The following is a 6,000-nucleotide window of genomic DNA, read 5'->3' on the forward strand; positions in this document are numbered from 1 at the left end:
GGGGGGGTCATCAAAAAAGAAGCAGTGACATATTCTGCCCACTAAATCCTGGATCTAGGGGAGTACATGAATGTATGCAACATCCACAGCAGAAATCTTTCCCCTTCTGCTCTGCTACCTTGTCACTGGTTGCTTGTGTTTACTGGAGAGATGATTCCTATAGAAAGGATGCTTTCAGGGATTCTCCTGACTTGGGCTATTCCCTAGAATCTTTCTGAGAGTATTGGTTTCTATGGCCTGAATTTATGGTGACTGGATAACAAAGCTGTCACTAACTTGAGCGGGCAAGTATCAGGAACAGCACAGAACTGGCAGTATTATAAATTACAGCAATATCAGAATAATTGTTTCTGCTGCTGGCTTTAGTAATGTATAACACAAACTATCCATTATGCATGCAAACATCATTTATTTGATATTTCCCTACAATTAATCTTCATTGAATCCTAGAAGTGATATGGTAGTTCACAGTATGGTAGTTACTATATATCTACCATTTCTATTTCCCTTTTACATTGTCACACTTACCCACACATTGCACTGAGTTAATCTACAACATCATTCCAACAACACCATTCTCTCTCTGGAATTTTTCTATCACGTTTTTCTGAAAAAATGTTTCTAAAACTGAGTCATCTAAGTCTGCTATATTAATGTAATTTATATTAATGTAATTTGGAGTGAAGTTTGGAGAACATTATTTTGATTTGTAATCCAAGATTTCCTAACCAGATTTCCAGAATTGCTCAGCATTAGTCGAACTCTGCTCTTACAGATATCAAAAGTAAAACTCCAATTGAGTTCAATCAAAGCAAAATGTATTTTATAATCCTATTGTAGCTGTATTAACCGGTCCCCAGTTTCCATCACCAGACACACATTTTTCCTACTCCATCTGCTTTTTTACAAGCTTTTTTCACAGATCTCTTCTCTAAACTATATCCAGTTAATGTAGGTACTCTTTCATTTTGCATGTCCAAATTCTCAACTTGTCTAGACTACTGTGCACAGTAAACAGGCCATTTCAATATTGTTAACTGAAGTATCTTGATTATGGTATCATCATGGTACTAACCCATTAACAAAGCAACTAAAGGTAATTAGTAACCAGCATATATGGTATTCACTTGTGACTTTTGACTAAAGCAGATTAATGATAGGGTAAGTGATATAAAAAGGAAAAACTTGAGGACTCCCTCAATCCTATCTGCTCAAAATAATTTATTAGTGAATACTTGATCTGAGAGAGGTAAAACTCAATCTTAGATTGAAGTCTTTTGTTTATGCTAAATAATTCTAATTAATCCCTTCAGGTAGAAAGGATTAGCCCTGATATTGATTCCTGCACCACAATAAACATTCATTATACCAACCTAGGAACTTTTACTATTGAAATATGCCTTAAGTAACTTGAATTCTCTCTTTTCCACTCAGAGTGATGTTAAAGCCAATTCAGTATCCTCCTCATAAACCATTTTTTCTCCCAGTACTCTTACATTTAGATAGGTTCAAATATAATCTGCAACAACTAATCTCACTGGGCATTTAAACACATGCTCTGGGAGTGGGAAGGTGGACCTTTAATTAGAGTGGCTCTGAAAGCTGCTCTAATTAAAGCATCTGGAATGTCACATGTTTCAGTATCCCCACGCTGAAAAATGGCAGTGGAGGCACTTTAACTAAAGCTCGTTGAACAAGCTTTAGTTAAAGTGCCCCTACTGACATTTTTCAGTGAGGGGATTCTGATGTATGTGATGCTGGAGTCTGCTGGAGTGCACTAATTACCATGATCCAACACACTCAGTTAACTGAATCTACACCACTGTGCTGTAATTACAGCAAATCAGAGCAGTCTCACTGCATGTCTATAGGTGCCATAGTCACTATAGACTCATACTTCAGTTTTAGGTCAACATTTTCAATGAAGCTGAAGGAAGCACCAATCAAATTCAAACGACTCTAATTTTAAATAGTTCAATTTAGATACTTATGTCTGAAAATGATAGACTTACTGTAAGGAAGAGTATTTTTTTTTATAATTACAGTAAAAGTCTCATATGTACTGTATACTAATCTTTGTTTCATTACACAACTGCCGTTATGTAAAGCACTTTACACTCAGAATAATAATTTGAATGTGATTTTATGCAACTGAAATGCATTCATAAGACATTTTCTGTTTGGAATAAATGTACTTTAAATGGGTTTAATTTTGAAATGGCAGTTAGAAAATATCTTCTGTTTAGAAGAGCTGCAGTTTAAATATGATTTTCTAGTAAAAAATCTGCAGTTCTAAATCCCACTTTATCCAGCATACTGCAACTTGAATTAAGTTTTTATACAGCACTCCTGCTATTTACTATAAAATCCTATTCACAGTAACTAGTCAGGGTGTGAAGTGATATGAATCACTCTGTTTATAGACCTGGAAATAAAAAAGAAAGAAATAGAGCGAGAGCTCTAGAAGCATCAGTCACTGACAGAACTGGTCTCAGCAATTGTGGATGAACTTCCTAAATAATTTTCTGAAGCACCAAACAAACAAGTCATTTTTTTTCTCAGCATCAACTGAGGGATTTCGGATAACATTAATACAGTGATCCTTTGAGATATACCCCAAACAAAACAGCCTGGTTATCTTGCAGGAAAACTTCATGCTATAGAAGTAAAAGAGCCAAGACTGTGTTCACTGTAAGATTTTTTTTCCTAAACCCCACTCATGTAGGCAAGGCCAAAGACTGTGATTTATACCACTTAATGTTTTCAAGAGCAAATCTCCAGACAAAATTTTTCAAGACTTATCCTTATAAAACAATTAAAGCTGAAATATCCTTTATATATTTCAACTCCCCCCCCCCCCCCCAAACTTGGACACCTACAGCTATGTGCTTTTGGAGATTTTAGTCACTGACAACAGAATCACATGGTTACCTTCTGTTCACTGTAACTACTGCCATGTCAAATGCATGGTCCAGTCTTAACTTGTGATCCTTAGGGGAAGATGGGCAGATGTGATGGGCAGATGTTATACTTATACCTAGATCAACCTAACTAGGAAAAGGTGAACTAAATTAGATTGGGAATGGGTTAGCCTGATCTAACAAATACCTGTATAAATTCAGAGTGCAGACCTGGGGAAAGTCCAGCTGCTGGGTCTAGCCCCTGGCCTGCATGCTTTCTACCCCAAGCCTCTACCCCCAATTGGACATCACTGCCCCCCCTCCATGGACCCACCAACCCCCTCCCTGCAGACCTGCCATCCCTCCAGATCCTTCTTCCCCTGGATCAGTAGCCCCCACTGCACCTGCTAGCCTCTTCTCTATCCCAACCTCCCCTTTCCCACACCCTGACTCACTAAAATCAGATTCCCAGTACAGCTCCTACCCCAACAAACATCTGCACAAGTGCAACCCAATATATGGTCATGGAGCTTATTGTAAGCCACAAGATCATAAATCGGATCCTACAAACATATACAGGTAGGCAAGTATAGGCTCAGAATCTGGCATGTCCTGGATATCTTCTTAGAGGTGTTTCAATCTTTACAAGATATGGTACTTTTTAAAAAAGATGCCATGAACAAGCACAAAATGACAACATGCTTTGTAAAGGCTGCATATGCACTGTTAGCCATCCTGAAATTCATTCTGTGTTCTTCTAAAACCATATGGTAATAATTAGTTCCAACTATATCCCTACATCTTTTTTCTAACTAACATCATGATAACAGTTATCAAACAACACCAGAATAGAATGGCATTATAGTTTCCCTTCTGAAAACTGGAGAATATTTTACATATTCCTACACTGTTTGTGTCCATTTTGGAAGATGAACTGTTTGGGTCCCTGGCAGACATTATGTTTATTAAATGATTAACAAGATAACTGTATGATTGATTTGTCACCAGTTGGGCACTGTGAGTATATTAATTTAGTTGCAAACTGACTGGGCACTGCAACTTTATTAGCCACTGGGCTTTTTGGTTTGGGATTGAGGAGGAGATGTTGGGAAGGAAAGCAATGACAAGTTTTACTTATAAAAAGAATAAATTTTACTTATAGCAACAAAATATATAGTTTATAACAGTTAATAAAAAAGTTAAGCTAATAAACAGACAACAAAACAATACAAATTAAAATTGGCAGTAATTATAAAACAGATAGAGATATTAACTAAGAGTTTCTACTTGGTTAGTAACTTATCGATAGTTTCTCAGTTAGAAACACATCAAGTTGATTCAGCGAAGACAGGCATTTCCGATTTACTCTGTCAGAAGGAGAGCTGGAGGAGGTCCCTCAGTCAGGATCTGGTCTTCGTTCACACAGGGAATAAGAGAGATCTAGGGGAATGGAACAGCAATGCCTCTTTTGTGCTGTCCTTCCTGAGGGTTACTTAGTGTGCATGTTCTTTTATATCTTGTTTATGCTAATTTTTTAGTTATATAGCCATTTATAATGTTACTCTATAGCTGTTATCCTATGGGGTTAAAAGGTGTTAGAAATCATTACAATAAGTTACTGCCCAAGCTTGGGTTTACCCAATAAACAAATCACACCACATTACTTTGGGGTCTGAGATTAACATGTTCCCACTCAAGTTCAACTCACTATGTTAATTATACCTTGTGATTAGGTCATTTATTTTTTTTCCTAACTCTGAGCAAAAAATTATAAAAATTAGTTAGGTTTGCAGTTTATTTCTTCAGTTCTGCTTTTTAAAGTTCAAGCTGTCTGAAAAAAGAGTGTGTGCGTGTGTGTGTATATATATATATATATATATATATTCTTGTAGGTAATACTCTAGACAGACAGGAAACTGTTTCATAAGCTACTCCAGATATCTTCAAAAAGCAGATTTCTTTGTTATACCCTGCTCATTAACCGTTCTAGTTCTAGCTATCACATTGATTGCAATATGCTATTACTTTCGGCCAATTTAGGGCACAATACAGTGGTAAACCAGCCACAGAGGTGTCTGGTTTCCATCACACCATAAATTAAACATGGGGATATGTCCTGGACCTGGGATTGCTCTCTGCCCAATTCCAATTATAAGCTTGGAGGTCTATGACACAACTACCCTCCTTTTCTTTGACAAGCATGTAGGAAATTTAAAAGGGCACCATGGACCTTTAAACAGCATACACAGCTGAACAGGAAGTTCCTGGATCCCCAGCTGCATATCCCAGCAGTCAAGTAACTGGGATCTAAGGAATTGTGTGTGTGGCATGGCAGGGCATGCAAGTTTATGGATCTGTCCTAAAATGTATTTAGTTTCCATGCATGTAATAATAATGCTGCTGCTTACAGCAATTGTTTCTTACCTTAGAAACAGATATTTCTTTGATGTTGTGGCAGTTCCTGTGACCCTAAATCTGACTGAGCCTTTGTTTATTGCTGCTTTGATTTATACATCTCTTTACACATCAGTTATTCTCCTGTGACTCACATCAGTTTCTAATAGTGCAGGAATCCTGGTATTCAGTTTTTTCATGAATAAAACTGGTAACTCATGCTTCATTGGTTGCTTTCTGCAGTTAAACATTATTAAGTATGGAACAGATTGTAAAACCACAGCCTTTTCCCATTGACACATTATTGTTTTCCATCAACCTCTTGGATTGGGAATAACGAGGATGAGTGGTTATATGTTTAGCTAGGAATTCACTGCAAACTTTTTTCAACTCATGCCAACTAAATTAGGCCCACTGTTAGACATTACTGTAGCAAAGTCACCATCTTTAGCTAACAATCATGTGCAATACCTTGTTTAGCATAGCATTTTCTAGTAAAGTATGTCAGGTTAGTGAGAATAATAATCTAGGATAACTGTCATGCATTTATTCTCCCAACCATGAGTGAGTCACATACTTCTGTGAATTTCTCTCCTTAATGAAACTTTTGACTAATTGATTTACTTACCCACACACAATATTGTGAAGGTCAAACTGTAAACAAGTACAGTATATATGCAAACAAAAAGACATGCCATGTTCTATG

The sequence above is a fragment of the Alligator mississippiensis genome, chromosome 2, assembly GCF_030867095.1.
Source record: "Alligator mississippiensis isolate rAllMis1 chromosome 2, rAllMis1, whole genome shotgun sequence".
NCBI classification, from domain to species: domain Eukaryota; kingdom Metazoa; phylum Chordata; order Crocodylia; family Alligatoridae; genus Alligator; species Alligator mississippiensis.